General features: G+C 40.9%; 1 long non-coding RNA gene across 1 annotated transcript in view; it reads right to left on the reverse strand.

Moving 5' to 3' along the window:
* The window catches only part of LOC141921887 (uncharacterized), a 43,184-nt gene extending 26,964 nt beyond the window's left edge, over positions 1-16,220 (reverse strand). Inside the window, exon 1 of the long non-coding RNA XR_012622815.1 lies at positions 16,100-16,220. This is a non-coding gene — a long non-coding RNA (uncharacterized LOC141921887). The remainder of the gene's footprint in view (positions 1-16,099) is intronic.
* Between the last annotated feature and the right edge of the window lie 2,654 nt (positions 16,221-18,874).

An 18,874-nucleotide genomic window follows, 5' to 3' on the forward strand; every position in this document is an offset into this window, starting at 1 on the left:
GGGGTCTTTATTAGAGGAGCTAAATGTAGACAAAAGGCACTGCATTGACTTATTCTTACCCTTTTCTTTCTTTCCCCTGTCAATAAAAGTGTCCCTGAATTTCCTAAAATCCAAGTTTCACTTTCCGATGAGTTCTAGCTACTTTGAGTATGCCGATAAGGTGACCAGCCACTGAAATTACTGTGGGTGCCCATTCCTGGACGCCATAAAGCCTTGACAGGCAACAGAACTGACTTGTTCACCACATTTCCATTGTGAAAATGTCTGTCATGATCTCTGTTTAGAACGCAGTTCCGTTACATGATCAGATAACATGTTTAGAAACATCATTTGAGGTCATGATGATAAAAGAAGGAAGAACTTATGAACATGTAAAACGACAATACAGCTTAATGGCTGGATGTGGATTTGAGGCTTAGAAGATCTAAGCACGATACATTGCTGTCTGTCCCACACATAAGATTCAGTTCATCTAATTTTGCTGTCTAAAAGTAGTTTTGGAAAAAAACTAAGTACCTGCAAAATACTATTCCCCTTATCTTGAAATAAGATCCTATCACCTTCAATGTTTCTGTCTTGTTCTTCCAACAGAGATTTGACTAAATCACCTGATTAATAACCTTTCTATTTTTACCATCTCATTTATCTGTTTTCCACTGCTGCATTTAGGATTTAGCATGTCATTCCCACACTCAGAATCTCCAGAATCTTTAATCTGTCTTTTTTCATTCTTCTCCAGGAAGCCTTCTATCCTTATTCCTCTTACTTGGGACAAAAACGATAATAAACTCCAGGGTGGGGCATGGAAAAATTTTTACTTCACTATTTTTTTCCTGATGTTTTCTATTAAACCCCATCTCTCTTCATTCTTCCCTTGGTCTTCAATTAATAACCCTGCTGGGGGCATGGCTTTGTCTTTTCATGACCCTGTGTACAGCAATGAAACCAAGCAGTGGGGCTCTTGGAGCCCATCTGCCCCTCAAGCCATGAGAGATAGGAACATTTTTCATATTGTTTACTATCTCCCTGCCTTTGTATGGCTCTCACCCATGTCTACGTTTTCTGAGCTCTCGTGAAATCTGTCTCTCTCTCCATTCCTTCTTCTAACAGAGAAGTTGAGGATTTAAGTATTTATTTGTATTTATTTTAACCCTTTTTCTCTCAGGATGGTTGCAAGAAAAGCTGAAGAAAAATACCAAGAGGCTCAAGCTCTCACAGGAAGATTATTCATCTTCATACACAGGCTCTTCACAAGGATTCCAGAATCGCCCTGGTTTTCCAGGCACTTTATCATGTGCTGAACACTACTGAGCATATAAAGGGTGAAGAGACCAAGTTTTGGTGTCATACCTCCTTTTCCTCCATCTGATAACTGATAACATGCCTGAGTGTCACGAACGGTAAGATGTCCTCCTGCCTGTGCAAATCATTTTTAACAGACTTTAAAGATTTTTATTCCCACAGCTATGCTGTAAAGTAGGGAAAGAGTGTGTACATTTCAGAAAGGATATACTCAGGCACAAATCAGACTTACTGACTTGTCCAGTATTATACAGTTTGTGGATGTGCCAGGAATTGAGTATAGCTCCTCAGCCCTACCCTTGTTCTCTAGAGTATCACCCAGATTATTGGCTCAGCTCTCCATCAGCTGAAGCACTGAATCACCAAACAAGAGTTATTCCTTTGTTTAGCCCTCTTTTTCCAACGATTTATAATTGCAACAAGCTGAACTTGGATTTTTTTAATTCTTTTTTTCAGTGTAAAAAGGAAATGCTCCGTGGTAGGTTGATTTTAAATTCCATGGAGCCCACAAAACCTTCAGGCTACCACAGTTCTGAGGTATTTATAACATGGTATTGATGTTGTGAAGTACTTCACCTCCACCCCTGTCTGCCTTGAGACATCTTGTTTTCAGAGGGAAGTGAATACAAGTTCAAGGTTACAGGGGAACATTTCCCTGGCTTGTCAGCTCCTCCTCTTTCAGCTTGACTGGAGAGCTGCTTCATGCTCTCATACTTTATTCGTGTGATCAGACTGCAGGAGGCAAATGAGAGCCATGAGGGTTGTGGCATTTATGGTTTATTTTAACAGTGGTTTATTTTCAGGAAAAAAACAAAAAAAAAAACAAAAAAACACCCACAAAAAAAAAAAAAAAAAAAAAAACAAACAAAAAAAACCTGAAATTTTCACATGGAAAAATGATCTGGGCTGTGTCATTTTGGGTCACTTCAGAGGTGGGTTGTAGCTATTTACCCTTTCCTCCTCTGGCAGGTTGCTGCTTACGTTGGGCAACAAGTGACATTATTAGTGCTGATGGCCAGGTCTTGAACAAACTGTGTTGATTGCCTGAATGTTTCTGTTTCTCAGTGTAATGAAAGAACAATCAGTGACTCTGTGATATCCTCATGTGGCACTAACTGTTATTAGAATTTATTATCATTTGTTTGTAGGTATTTATTATATGTTCTGACAAGGGGTTCTACAGGCTCCAACTGAGACTGAAGCGATGTTGTATAAGGCATTGTGTAGATTCATGGAAACATGGCAAGAACTTACAGTCTATATAGATGAGTATGAATGGAGAAAAGGAACATGAAGTAGAAAATTGCCTTCCCTAGCAGTCATTTCAGCAGCTATCATGCAGCGCCTCAGTCCCCACACATTCGATCATGCTTCCTATCTCATTACAACAGCCAAAATTTACTGTCCTCCATTTTGATGTTTCAGCCAGGAGCATAATAACATGCAACTGGACAACAAAGGCTCTCTGAATACCAAAAATCACAAGAATGCAAAAGGAGGAGGAGAAAAGGAATGTATAGTTGGTTTGCATGCTAAGTCCCTTCCCATCCCCCATTTATAAACAATACCCCTACCACGAATAAAAACCTATATTTTCTTATAAGAATAAATACTGAGATCAGGTTGCTTTTTCTTTTATTTTCTATAGAAAACTTTAGTCCCTGAAAACTATGCCAGTGAGAGAAACTAACAGAAATGTTTTGGGAGAATAAACATGATGCCAGAACAACGCTCAGGGAAAGAAATTCAGTTGTCTAAACAGGTGCCGCTGGTTCCCTCTTAGACTCCTTGGGATGGTGCTGGAGAGACCTGCAAAAGGCTGGATGACATGATGTAGAACCCAGGGGAGCTCTATGACCTCCTGGCACAACAGCCAGAGGCCAGGTGGAATAGAGTATAACAAAAAATAAATAAAAGGCACTTGAGCCCTGTGTTTAAAGGTTAAAAAAAACTAAAGCAAAACAAAAAGGAAAATAGACAAGCAAAAACGCACTGGATATGTATCCACAGTGTCTCACCTGGAGCCTCCCTGGATGGAGAACAGCATCACAAGTGGCAGCAGGGACCCAACTCAGCACCCCAGGAGGGTAGCTGATCTCACACCACACATCGCCCTCCCTGGACAGAGCAGCACTGAAAGGCTCTCGCCTGCCTGGTGCAATTACACCACTCCTAAGAGTGAAGGGGCAGGTGTAGAGACAGGGCCCGAGGCTGCTCTAAGCATTTACCCTAAAATATTTGCTCCAACTTTTACACCTGTGTTTCAGTAGAATGGGAGAAAGATATTCCCTCTTTAGAGGAATCTAGACATATTTTTCTAGTAGTAAAATCAACTATTTTAAAAAAACCAAACCAACATAACTACCAACAGAACAAAACAAGGACATGCTAATGCAAATGGGAAAAGTTGTTTCTTTGCTATTCAGCCTAACAAATAGTAGGAAACAAATTTCTGCCAGGCAATGTGGTCTATACCTCTAAGTTAATTAGCAGTAAATGCATATATAGCCAGTGGGAGGGGTGGAAATCAAGAAACTTGTTATTTCTGTTTCTTGGTTCCTGTGCATTTAAATTCACAATTACACTTCTAGAGGAAGCTGCCTCTCCAGCAGAGAGGTCTGTACTGATCAAGGGAGCTGCCTGTTTCAGATACACTTAAGAAGGTATCTGTTGCCAAGGGGCCTCAGTGTTGTAACTGTTCACTGTTCTCATTTTCTCTTCTGCCAATTATCCAAATGCTTTTCCCATTCACTTCATAATAATGATAATAATACCTTCATTAGATAATCTCAAGGCAATTTCTACTATAAAGCAAATTGGGGTTATTTCACCCTATCGACAAGAAGCAGGAGAGGTCACTTAGCCTTTGACTGAAGCTAAATGCCCAAGTAAAATAGCCAGATTTCACCAGTTTCCCTTCTATGAAAAACATAGGAAAAAAACCTGCTACTACTACCACTGCAAGGAAGCCAGTTGCTTGAATACCTGTGGCCTTTTTTGTGCCTGAAGGAACCAAACATTCTTCCAGACTGATGGACATCCTTGGCTAACTCTGCATTGTTTGTGACTTTGGTTAAGTCATGAGGATGAGGAACCTTAAATACAGCAATGTTGCAAGGACATAACACAAAGAGAGCTTGATCATTCCTTTTCATCACTTCTCAGCTGCAGAGCTACAGATCATTTTCTGAGCAAGGCATCAGCCTGTCCTTAATGCATCACTGAATTAATCAAAGTCTTCTTTTGTAAGAAGCCTTTAATATTCCGGAAGTTTGAAGTTGGGATGCTGTGATTGAAGGTGGCTGCAGCAACAACGAAGCTTTGCTGCCAGTAGAGAAGACTTGGCCAGTAACTGTTGTATCAAATTCCAGGTAGATTGGTACAGTGCTGAAATAACCTACTCTAAGCTAGTAATCATGCACAGCTTGCGGCTATTCATGACAGTGTTGTAAGATATGCAAAATAGAATTCCACCTTGTTGTGATTGTAGATGAGCTCAGGAAACAAAATTTGGTTCCAAATGCAAAGTCTTGCAAAAATGCACAGAGAAAACAATCACTGCTCTAAACCTATCTCTAGTAATGATACCACTAGTCTATTTTTATGCAAAACTAGATGTTTACAGCATTATAAGAGTGACTTAATGTGACCTTCTCAGTTCTTTTCACGGGCACCCTTATTACTGAAGCCATAATGATCTGAAGGTATAGGACTAAAAAGTTTTGCAGAGAGGCCTTATTAAGCCACCTAATACAGGCAGGGGAAAATATAGTCAAGTTTTGGCAGCAGAGTTTGTGCTCCTGACATCTCCTCTACTTTCTCCAACAGCTGGTTTAATAAAAGCTGTTACCTATCCCTGCAAACCTTGGCTTGATACAGGATTCAGACTAGGAACCAGTCACACTACCCAGAGATATCCACCTCCCAGTGTCCTAACAGCATTCAGAACATGGTCCATAGTAATAAGCCAATGAGTCCTTGAGAAAAAAAAAAAGCCACATTTTAATTTGTGCCTCAAATTTGTGCTGCAGATTGTTAGACATATGGAGCTCATTAAAAGCTTTCAAAGATAACAGAGCCATTGTCATTGGACTCTTGTTTGAAGTGCATATGGTTGCTTATGCACATGACAGTAGCAAAATACACAGCTTATCTCACAGTCTCTTCCAGTACCTGAAGAACTAAAATTGTTATAGACAGAAGTACTGGAGGGTTATTCTCCAGGTGTGCCCTTCCACCACTACCCTGAGGTCAGAGATCAAGAGAAGATGGTTAGATTCACATGTAGTCAGAGACAAGATTTGGCAGAATGGCTCTGTTCCATGGGATATCCTGAGTCCTGGTTACACAAGGAAAGCACATCATGTCAAGAAACCTATCAGATAAGGGGGAATTAGGGCAGTGAACATGATTTGGGACTAGTGTAGGACAGTTGTGTTTAAAAACTTCATGAGTTTGTTCTGCCCTGCATAAAGTCATGTTTTAAAAAATACTTGGCTTTTAGAAAAAAAAAAAAAAAAAAAACTTTGAAAAATATTTACAAATGCAAGGATATAAGACCTGATCTTAGAGATCATTATAGTAATTATCATTATTTTTTTATACTTTCACCTTATGACTGCCCAGAAGCCAACCTTCCTGAGCTACTCTAAGATGAGCATTTCTAAGTGACAGATGTGATAAGCATTACAAGTGACAGATGTGACATACTCTAATCAGTCTTCTTATGACATTGTTAATCTTGACTCATGACACTAACTTTAGATTTCACTGCCCTGAATACTATCACGACAGATCAATGAATTGTACATCAGGAAAACATGAAGAGAGAGAGTGCTTGCTTGCTTGCTTTCTCTCCATCTCTCTCTCTCTCCTTCTGTCTTCCTATCTCTCTTTCCCCCTCTCTCCCTCTGCAGACTGTTGTTGCTTTTATATTATTTTTAGAATAACTTGGCCAATAAATCTGAAAGGAACAGGATGTGGGAAGTAAAATTAAACCAATCTAGCAGAGAAAGTCATAACAGGAATCAGTGAATGGGAGTTAAAGCCAGATGAATTCAAATGAGAAATAGAGCACAGTGAGTGTGATTAACCATTGGAACAGACTATGAAGGGTACCAGATTTACATCTCTTGTTTCCTTTGTGGAAAATATGCTTTGAAAGGTGGTTTATACTGGTAGCTCCTGAATTCAGTGGTGAAATACTTGACTGAAATGCAGCTGTCTGTAATACATAAGAAGTCAGACCAAGGCTATTTTTGGCCTTTAAATATGTAAAGAAGTGTTACCAGCTCTTCTGTTGGTGCCCTTTTTCTATGCATTCTCTTTCCTCTGGATTGCTGAAATTTTGCTTTGATTTCAGTATCCAGTAGGCACTAGAAAGAATAATGCAGACACACAAAGCCAGACAGAAGGAGCTCCTGGCTCCTTGTTTATAGCCAAGACCCAAACAATCCCTGTTTATTTCTCCATTGGGCTCTCTCTATCCCTGTGTGTCCAGAAACTCAAGCCACCAAAGAAGGCAGGCTGACAGGTTTATCTTCTGAGACTTTACTCTATGCCATACTGCAAGTCATAAAATCGTTGTTAGATGAATGAAAACCCACGCTACTCCTATTCAAAAACCGGAGGAGAAACTGGCTGCATTACAGCAGTCTAATTAATGAACAGACATAAATAAATGTGTTCTGTTCACATCATACTTAGATAGCATTATGCTGCTTTCTTCTGTTCTGTTCTCTTCTACAAGGGGTAGTGGCAGAAATACCAAGTCTCATCAAATCTAGTGAGTACAGACAGTAGTAGAGGGAGGGGGAGGAGAGAGGGTACTTTGTTGTATTTGGGGCACTTTTTCAAAGATGATTATGAGAATCCCAGTCTGAATGGACAGGTGATGGTATTCCCTTTGACAAGCAGCAGCAGCAAGAGAAGCAACTCAGTCCAGACCACATAAGGAGTCGCAGTCATCTCCTAGGCTGTGTGGACAACACTGATTTAAAAACATGTTCCCACCTGCAGTAGGAGATATGGTCTGTAGAAAGTGGGGGACAGCATTTCAAGACCTCTAAAATGAAGACAGCAATGAACTGTATTTAGGGAAGACATAGCTCACCTGAAATCCCAGAATCTGTAAAGAAGGGATTAGTATCTGCGTGGTCCAAGTACTGCCTTACCTACAGTGTGTCACTAATGAAGCATTCACCCCACCTTCTGCCTTCCTACATCAACTTTCCCATTCAGTTCTGTGCTTCATCACTACAACTCACTTGCCTTTTCTTCTTGGTTAAACTACCCTATGGTTTGATAACCCACTAATGGTTTCAGATGATAACCATTAACAACCACTGAAGTACTGCTCGAATTTGAAAAGCCTTGCAGAACATGGAAAGGGCTTAATGAAGAGTTATAACAATAGTAAATGCTGGTTTAGTGATAAATGCAGATAAAAAGAGTGTAGGTTACTTTAGCTGTTAATATCTGATTGGTGTTTAACCAGCGCCAAGCACTACACTGTCCAATTCTGGCTCTGCCACTGAATAGTCTAATTTCTTTTTTCTGTAAATAGTTATGTAGGCCTGACTCTTCTGCCATGCCCACTCTGTTGCTGCTGCAGTGGCCCTGTTATTAACTATCTTGGACCTGACTTTTTGTCTCATCAGCAGGAGCTGCTGAATTATCACTGACAGGTGCCACAAACGGTGAGCATGATCAGCCATCAGAAGGGTATTCTAGTGAAGAAATCTCTCTGGCAATGACAATACGCATAGTAGGAGCCCTGATTATGTCTTGGACATACATATATCACTATGGAGCAGTTTTATTAAGACCGCAGTGCAGCAGCTGCTGTGGCAGGAAAGGAACTGATGATTAAGTAAGTCTCAGCATTATCTCAAGGGCTAGCCACAATGAAGGGGTCACCCCCATGCTCATAGACAAAGGTGGCACCAGGAGAGACGGTCAGACACAAAGAATGTAAATCATAACACGGCAGCAATTTCTCCCATTGCTAGTTAGTGCTTTACCACCAAAACTAGCAAAGAATATCTTCCCGGACTGTAACTGCAGTTTCCATGTCACCTGCCAATAGCAACAATGAAGCAGCTAGTGGCAGCACCAGAACAGGAAAGATGTAGAGTTTAATCTAGCTGTGGCTGGAAACAAGAACTGACTCCTACCGTTAGAGAGACAAATCACCGTGAGTACATTTGAACCTGCCTGTGAGGAAACGCTGTCAAAGGACCTGGCTGAAGAGCACCCTAATGACTGTAAGAAGGAAGAGTGACCAAGAGATGCTAACCACACCTCTTGTCATTTTGAGGACAGCAGAAGTGAGCAGCAACCAGTCACTCACCTTCCACCCAAAAATGTAGGATAGTTTTAACAGGGAAGGAGTTCACATGCTGTTATGGTTTAACCTGTCAGGCAGCTAAATACCACACAGCTGTTCACTCACTCCCCCCACAGAGGGATGGGGGAAAGAATCAGAAAAAAAGTAAAACTCATGGGTTGAGATAAAGACAGTTTACTAGGACAGAAAAGGAAGGGAACACAATAATAATGACATAAGAATAGACAAAACAAGTGATGAACAATGCAATTGCTCACCACCTGTTGACTGATGCCCAGCTTGTCCCTGAGCAGTGGGCTGCCACCCACTGGCCAACTCCCCTGTTTTATTATTCAGCATGACATCATATGATTTGGAATATCCCATGGCCAGTTTGGGTCAGGTCTCCTGGCTGTGTCTCCTCCCAGCTGCTTGTGCACCCCTAGCCTCCCCTCTGGCAGGGCAGTATGAGAAGCTGAAAACTCCTTGACTCTGTGTAAGCACAGCTCGGCACCAACTATAACATCAGTGTGTTATCAACATTATTCTCATCTTAAATCCAAAACACGGCACTATACCAGCTACTAGGAAGAAAATTAACTCTATCCCAGCTGAAACCAGGACAATATCCACCTCTTATTCTATACCATCTAAGTCATGCCCAGGTCCCACACTTTCCAATACATTCCAATGAATCACCACCACCTTTCCCATCTTTTGATATATACATGCAGATATCATTCACTTAGTCTATGTGCCATCCCTCTAAAATGCCAGTTGAGTTTATTTAGTCCATGTCTTTGGTCTCCATCTGTTATAACAGTCCTTCAGGGCAAGAGAGATGGTGTGTGGTGTTGGAGTGTTGTTCCAAGATAAAGCCAGTTCTGGTTCCATCATCGCTGTACTTGTACAGTTCTATCATCGCTGCACTTTGCTCAGTTTCATCAGAATTCGTTCTTCATTAATCTGGGTAATTTTTACTGCAATACCGTTGATATGGCGTATAGCAACCATAGCACTGATGACATACAGTATTATAGAACAATTAACATCATATAATTCAAATCATTGGCTATTCTCACCCAAAATCAAATCCCCTTGAGGTACACATGGGACTTCCCCATCCTTCTGCATTACAAACCAAGTGCACCCAGGTCATTGAGCAAAAGCAATCCCATGGGTGGGTTTGCCTTTGCCCAAGGCAGGAATAACCCAGCCTGTCTTCCCCAGCACATTTTTTATGTGCATTACAGGGCCTTTATCTCCTTCTACAGTACAGACAAGTTTTGATTGGGCAAGACCAGCTCAACTGGCAGATCCCCTAGTGTTGACTAACCAGGTGACTTTTGCTAAATATGTATCCCAATATTTGAATGTCCCATCCCCCATTGTTCTCAGAGTAGTCTTTAACAGTCCATTGTATGGTTCCATTTTCCCAGAGGCTGGTGCGTGATAGAGGATGTGATATACACACTCAATGCCATGCTCTTTGGCCCAGGTGTCTATGAGATTGTTTCAGAAATGAGTCCTATTCTCTGATGCAATTATTTCTGGGGTGCCATGTCACCATAAGACTTGTTTTCCAAGGCCCAGAATAGTGTTCTGGGTGGTGGCATGGGGCACAGGTTATGTTTTCATCCATCCAGTGGTTACTTCCACTATTGTAAGCACATGGCACTTGCCTTGGCAGGTTTGTGGGAGTGTGCTATAGTCAATCAGCCAGACATCCCCATATTTATATTGTAGTCATCCTCCTCTATACCACAGAGGCTTTAACTGCTTGTCTTTCTTGACTGCAACACTTTTCACATTCAAGATAACCTGTGTGATAGTGTCCATGGTCATGTCCACCCCTCGATCATGAACTAAACTATATGTTGTGTCTCTTCCTTGATGGCCTGAGATGTCATAGGCCCACCAAGTTATAAATAATTCACCCTTATGTTGCCAGTCCGGATCCACCTGAGCTACTTTAATCTTAGCAGCCTGATCCATCTGCTGGTTGTTTTGATGTTCTTCAGTGGCTCAACTCTTGAGTATGTGGTAATCTATGTGATGTACTTTTACTACCAGGTTCTCTATCTGGGCAGCAATATCTTGCTATAATGCAGCAGCCCAGATGGGTTTGCCTCTGTGCTGCCAGTTGCTCTGCTTCCATTGATGTAACCACCTGCACAGAGCATTTGCAACCACCTATTAGTCGGTATAGAGATAGAGCACTGGCCATTTTTCTCACTCAGCAATATCTAAAGCCAGCTGTATGGCCTTCACTCCTGCAAACTGACTCAATTCACCTTTTGGTTCAGCAGTTCCTACAACTTGTATAGGACTCCATACAGCAGTCTTCCACCTCTGATGCTTTTCTATAATATGACAGGACCCATACGTGAACAGTGCATATTGCTTTTCATTTTCTGGTAGTTTATTATACAGTGGAGCCTCTTCAGCATGCATCACCTCCTCCTCTGGCAATATTCCTAAATCTTTGCCTTCTGTCCAATCAATGATCATTTCCAAGATTCCTGGGAGACTGGGGTTTCCTATTCAAGCCCGTTGTGCGATTAGTGTGACCCACTTACTCCACATGACATCAGTTGCGTGATGCGTAGAGGGGAACCTCCTTTTGAACATCCAGCCCAGCACCAGCAGCTGAGGTGCCAGGAGGAGCTGTGGTTCAGTACCAACACTTCTGAAGTAGCTCGAGCTCCTTCATATATTGCCAATATCTCTTTTTCAGCTGGAGTATAGCGGGCCTTGGATCCTCTGTATCCCCGACTCCAAAACCCTAGGGGCTACTGGCTCCATTATCTCAGCATCAGAGCAGGCAGATGGCAATGTGTTCTTCCGGATGACAACTGAAATCTTTTCACATATCTCACAGATTACTCAGGGATAGGGATCAGGTGGTTACCTGTGAGTACTGCCTCTTCCTCCTCCTCTTCTCATGATGGCCCTGCTTCAGAGTAGCCTGATTTGTTCATTTCTTCCTCCTTCCCCTTTTTATTAAGAGTTTCTTCCCTTACTAAACAAGCTGATTTTCGCATCCAATATTTCTTCTTCTGTATAGGGGTGACTGATACTGGCATGGGTTGGTTTTCTGGATCAGCTACAGTGCCTGTCACGGTGGTTGGAGTGGCTGCAGTGACTGTCATTTTGTCATCAGATCTAGATACCTTCTTTTCCCCTTGAGAGTACTGAATAGTGCTGAACAGGGCTCAGTAGGCATGGGCCAGGCCCCAGCACGTTGAAGTGATTTGTGTCTCTAGAACTGACAGGGCAACAGCATACTTTTTCCAAATATTTCATTAGATTTTCAGGACTCTGCACTTGTTCAGGGGTGAAAGTCCAAAATATTGGACATGTCCACTGTCCTAGGTACTTGCCCACACTATCCCACACACACTACCACTCATAACTATCCAGCCTTGGTGCAGATCTCTGGCTGGTAGTCTTAAATAGTTGTTTAACCTTAAGCAAGACCTGAAACATTCAGGAGATGTAGCAATAGGAACATGCTGGTTTGAATGTCCCAAGGATATTAAAAATTCTCAAGGGCTATTGCAACTAACCTGGAGGAGATGGGAAAGGGAAAGGAGTGGTGGAAAGTGTCCTCCCTTGTGTCCCCCACAGATTGACTCTCCAAAGAGAAAAGGTAAAGAGTGTAATTATTAATAGTTTCCAAGAGATGGTTCCCAAAGTACAGAGATGACAGCAATGCTGAGTACAAATACCAGATTAGTCTCATGACCAGTAATTTTATCATATCATAAGCCAGTCTTACACAGTACAGCAAAATGATAACCTTAATCCAGTCCCCAGAGACGATAAACAGCACAACAGGGAACATAAACAGCAAGGAAGGTGTTACATAACACAACTCTGAGAACAAGCACAACAACTCTAAGAGCCAATAAATCAACATTGTGACCAGCAACTATTAAACTAATAGAAAGAATGCTTATAACAAATTTGTTTTAACACACTCTGGTCAGGTCTGTCATTATCTCCACCCTTCATGCCCCACATTGGACACCAAAAAGGACAGTTGTGTCAGGCAGCTAAACACCACACAGCTGTTCGCTCACTCCCCCCTCAGGGGGATGGGGGAAAGAATCGGAAAAAAAGTAAAACTCATGGGTTGAGATAAAGACAGTTTACTAGGACAGAAAAGGAAGGGAACACAATAATAATGACATAAGAATAGACAAAACAAGTGATGAACAATGCTCACCATCCTCTGACCAATGCCCATCCCATCCCTGAGTAGTGGGCAGCCACTCCCCAGACAGCTCCCCCCAGTTTTATTATTCAGCATGACATCATATGATTTGGAATATCCCATGGCCAGTTTGGGTCAGGTCTCCTGGCTGTGTCTCCTCCCAGCTGCTTGTGCACCCCTAGCCTCCCCTCTGGCAGGGCAGTATGAGAAGCTGAAAACTCCTTGACTCTGTGTAAGCACAGCTCGGCACCAACTATAACATCAGTGTGTTATCAACATTATTCTCATCTTAAATCCAAAACACGGCACTATACCAGCTACTAGGAAGAAAATTAACTCTATCCCAGCTGAAACCAGGACACAGGCACACTAAAAAACAGGCTGGAAGTAATACTGATATGGCAACTCAGAGCTCATGGGGTGCACCTGAGATGCTTTAATTTTTGGGGGCAACAGATCGTAACCATTTTCCATCTTCCCTTTGGGAGGATAGCATCTTCCTCAACACCATACACTTAGTGGATTATACTTTACTCTCTCATGTGTTCTCACTACACAGAAAAGCACAACAAATGAGTCTGAGCAACCTTCCTCTCCATGTTTGTGTCTCAGGCTATCTCAAGCAGAGCATGTATGGAGCAGTTCCTGTGCTATGCTGAATTGTGTCAAACCATGACAGATAAGAGGTCTCTTTGATTTGCCCCGAGCTACTGCTGCCTAGTACCCCCATCACCTCTGTGGTGTTCAGGTGAGTCCTCATATACCAGTTCAGGATGAAGTCTTTTCTCACTCCATTTCTACTAGCACTTTCCTAATATATCTATTTTGCTTCCTTTTTCTTTAGGAAAATAATTGTTTCCCACTACACTCCAAAGAGCCACCTGAAAAACATATTGGTTTTCAGCTATGGAAAAAGTGATTTCCTCTTCCTCCTTTTGCTTCTAAACTATAGTCTGAAAAATACATTTCTTCTCTGATTTGTAGAAGTCAATTATTCCTTTAGGGATCTTAGGCCATGCACAACTGCCTATAAAATACATTTTCCCCTTTGCTTTGAAAAATGTATTTTCCCCATTGGGGCTCTTAAATACAGGTTCTAGGAATCAGGTAGATGCTGTCATTCAAAACTTCATTGTTTCTGGGCCAATCATAACCTCATTTTTTACCTCCTCTCCCTCAGCACTGCAAGGCAGCAGGCAGTTACACAAGAAAGCTGTTTCAGTGGGCTGCAAATCTGCCAGAAGAACCATTTTCACTAGATGAGGGAGAAAGCATCAGCTTTTTGTGATTTGGTAATGACAGAGTCTCCAGGAGTGGAGAAGCTCAGCACCAGTGTGAAGAAAAGAAGACTCTCTTCTCCAACAGCTGGACAGGAGGATCCTGTGGTTTTCTTTGGCTTCCGACTCCCACGCTAATTAACAGAAACTGGCACCCCACAGGATCTCCATAAATCCTGACCTGAATGGATAATCTGCTGCACTGACATTTTCAAACTAAGGCTTCAGACTTGGAGCAATAGTTCACAATTGCTCACATAGCAAAGTACATAAACGGTACCTATTTCCAAAGCAACGGCTGGATCTGATATTATTAATAATGAGGCACAACTTTCTAACAATATGAATAACCTAACAAATGAAATACACTGTCAGACAAAGTAGTGGATTCTCTGTGTTCTGGTGTCTCTGAATAAGATGTCTTTCTGTAAGCTATACCTTAGTCCAGCACAGGTTATTGGTATCTTTACAGAGTTGACAAGGCCAAATTCCATGTCCTGTACTTTGCAGAAGTTCAAGTTATATGGTCAAAATAGTGTCTCATGGATTTAAAATCTTTTTTTCTATGAGTCTGAGAAAAGAGGTTTCCCATTTTTTTAACTCTTTTCAATATTTAATTCCAGTTTTCTTCTATCAAAAGAACATAAAGGCACTCTGAGGAAAAATGAGGGAGAAGGGAAATTAAAGGGCTTTTATTAGGGCATTCTTCCTTTTCTGTTGTGTGTTTTTACCAAGAATCTCAGCAGTTACTCACAAAGACTTACAGATCAGACTGTATGTCCTATCTGGTGCCTTCTATAGGCAATGTAATTTTAAAAGAATAAAAAAGAAAGGAATATTTTAGAAATGCATTCATTCCCTGTTATGCATTTCTGCTCAAAGCTTGTACTGACTTGCTGGGATACCTGCTGAATCTAACAGGAGAGCTGTGTGCATCAGAGAGATCCCTATTCACAACAGTAGCAATCCTCCCACTGAGTTTAGTAGGATGGGAGCTTGCCTACCCATCCCTCAACAGAGCTGGTTTTCACCTTCTCTCCTTGCCCCTGGCCCCATGAAAAGGAGAGAGAAAAGCGAATAAGGACTCATTAAAAAAAGTTCTAACATCTAGTATTTCGAAAACATTGGTAGGTAAAGTTAGGATTTATGCCTTATTCAGAGCTGGAAAATTGTTGCTCTAGAGATTAATATGAAAAAGACCCAACATCTTAAAAGGCACATATATGAAATTCCCATCTCTAAAGCATAGTGACACTATTACACAAATCATCAAATACTTGGAAAACGATAGTGCCACTAGTAATGATAAAATTTAATTTGTAGGTGATCAAAAGTCTCCACACACTTAATTCTACAGTTATGTCTCCAAGGCAATGGACATGCCAAAAACAATCTCACAAGGGCTAAATCCTTAATGAATCAAACTGAATTACTCTAGGAATTAATTTGGCTGAGATAGCACTATACACACTGGGATTTTCAAAAAGACCTGTCAAAAATTACGATGCTGAGATCTTACTTAAGCACCCTAAGAAAAGCCTGAAAATTCAAAACTATTTGTTGATTCTCAGGCAGGATTTCAGCATTTAATTAAAAATAATAACCATTTAATGAGAATGCCTATTACATGACAGATATTTTAAGTTATAAACTTAAGCAACTAGAATTTTAAAGGAAGGAAATGTCAACAGGAAATTTTGCCCTGAAGACTGGCCAGGAAGCATATATCAAATGCATTTGGTAACATTTTTGTTTAAGTTTATATTCAGTGTGTTGGCAACAACTGCTTGCAATTAAGGGTTCTGGCCATTAGGAATGATATTTGTTGAAAAAGAAACAAGGAAGTTGTCTCTTTTTAGTCCAAAGTAAGAAAGGGGGAGTAGATGGCAGTACCACCCAGCAGAAAAGAGCTGAAAGGTGACAGAGCAATTTTCCAGCAGCTTCTTCAATATTTAGCAGGTTCTCTACACTCACCTGAGATTTCTTTCAGCAAGTTTTCAATCATTTTACCAGTAATCTTCTGTCCAGCTTGTTCTCAGGTGTTTCTCAGACACTAATATTTATCCACACCAGACCTCCTCATACCCTCTGTATATCATTCCCTCTGCTCTCAATAGTCTCCACATTCCCCACTGACTACTTTCTGTGCAGTTCCATGGTTACTCCTCACCTTCGCTGGCTGCAGTGGAAAATATTTTCAGCTTAAAGTATGCATAAGTGAGTGTGACTATGCATTTTCATTTAGTAAATAGCATACTTTACTCAAGGCAAGACACAAAACTTGGCATGTCTGCTGCTAGCAGATCCAATGCTACACTGCGTTGACAATACAATTAGGCATATGGTTGCTCCTGAGATTGAAAGAAGTACTCCTGCTCCTTGTTGGACTTCACTGCTGTGACTTAATTCTGGCAGCCTGATGCAGCTAATTCCTTGCTTGCTTACCTGAGATTTACCTTTAGCTTTCCCTTTTAGTCATTGTTTTAAAAGTAAATTACTGAACAGTTCTACCCCAAACTGTTCAAACACAAATCCTTATTTGCTTTGAATACAACAAAGTAGAAGATGCAATAGTGAGATCTGAGTGGTGCCTATCAAGAATTTCCTTGCTGTCAGATCACCGAGGGTGTTAAAATGAGTTTATGGATTTTGTAAGGAGATGTTTACCAAGGTGTCCTTGGCTTTTGCCAAGGTTCTTTTCCCATCCAAATAGAGAACAAGTCTAAAACCTCTCAACATCTTTAGACAGGTGCATTCAGCATGACACGTCCAAGTCATCAGTGAAAGCCATGTACTCTTTAATTAGCTTTCCTAAATTGCTATGTCAAAAGTATTTCTCCGACAATTTTAAGACCAGAGGATTTCAGGCAGAACCATGCCACCAAAAACTTGTAATAGTATAGGTCTATTGATGGACACCTGGCCAGCTTACATCAACTGAAAATATGTCCCACAACTTTAACCCTAAACACTTGAACAACCCCTTTGAACAGCAATGTGTTATCAATAACATGACAGTTGGAAGCAGAGATGTCAGTGGATTTTATGAGTAACACTTCAGTCTAGCCCATGCTGGTGACATTATGCCTTCTACTTCCTAAACGCGGAGAGCCAAGAGACTTGTATCTGTTGTGTTATGTACACACACACACTGGAAGATCAGAAACTCCTGAGTACATCCTTAATAGTAGTCTTCCTGATGCAATAGTCATAGCAGTGTTACCAAAAGAGATTATCACTGTTCCACTCTTGGTGACTGTCATGAAAAAAAAAGGGGTGAGTGACTGCTGGCTGCAGCTTGAGTTTCTATGCTTTGCTATTCAGCTGAGGATTTCTTAGGCAGGCAACATTTAACTCTGCCCCTCTGGAAACCAAAGATGCTAGAGAATTCAGTCATGGAGTACACAGGTTTCATTTAGCAGCCAACAGTAGAGCAGAGCCAGTCAAGCATCCTTGAGTCTCCACAGCAACATGATTTATTGCAGACAAACCATACTCAGAACAAGTGATTTTCAAAACATTTTTTAGAAAAGTGTTATTTCTTTTAGCACAATTTAAGAGCATACATTTACATATGCATTGTCTACTGATAACACAATTGTTATGTGACCAAATGGCTTCAAGAGAAGGATAAAGTTTTCCTATGTGATCATCTAAGACTCCACTACCAATGGTAGATGTCCAAACTACCCCTGATAAATTAGACAGATTAGGGAACATTTCTATTTTAAACTCCTATTAAAAAAGCATTGAAAGATATTTGCATGCGTTCATCACCTCCTTGCTAATGCCACTAGGTACTGGGCTCACTTATACCAATAGCTGTTAGAAGCTATCTTATCCAAGAGAGCCCATGATCTGTAACACATAATAAAGAAATCAAGTCTTCTCATATGAGATTTGCTCTGAGCAACTGTTGATTTTGCTGAGAGGAATAATTTCCATCAAAGATGTGCTAAAAATTAATCTGCAGATACATGTTAAGGGGGGTATACTGAGACAATCAAACTGATGCTTTGTTTCATGGCCTTAGACCAGAAGTGAGCAACATGTGGCTCTTGAGCCATATGCACCTCTTGAGCTGTTCAAGTAAGGTTTCCATGCCAGGGCTAAATCACATTGTAGAAAGAGGAGTAATGGGCCATGCTGGCACAGGGACTGTGGGTATAATCAGAGTCTCCTGCTAATAGCAAGTACCAAGCCAGAAGGGGCTAATGAAGCTGATATCACTGGGTGACCTTGAAAGACTATACGCATAGCCCCACCAATTCCCAAAATACAATCCATGATGAGCCATTGTCATCTCCCATCTGTGAATTGCTCTTCAATCATCTCTCCCATTGATTCACCATGTGTCCTATTGTTTACAGCCATATGAAAACACACAGGATTGGCCACCCTTGTGCTACCCTGCAACCAGTATTTGATATTTTAAGTGGAAAAGAAGTTTTAAAAATCCATCTGTAACAAAGATAATTATGTAAAATGCAAAAGCAAAAAAATCCTCTTCTACTTCCCAGTGCTGGAGTTTTGGAGCATATATATCTTATATAATTATTAACTGGAATTGAGTCATGATTGCTTGGTAAATGCTTTTAATTTAAATTTCAGAAGGAACGTAACTTTTTATTCCGTCTGAAACTGTATTTTTAAATTATTGTGGATATTCCTTAGACCAAAATATTCTTAACAGTGAGATGGGAAGAATGGTACAGAGGGACTTAGAGAAATTATGACATTTATCATTAC

The sequence above is a fragment of the Strix aluco genome, chromosome 3, assembly GCF_031877795.1.
Source record: "Strix aluco isolate bStrAlu1 chromosome 3, bStrAlu1.hap1, whole genome shotgun sequence".
NCBI classification, from domain to species: Eukaryota; Metazoa; Chordata; class Aves; order Strigiformes; family Strigidae; genus Strix; species Strix aluco.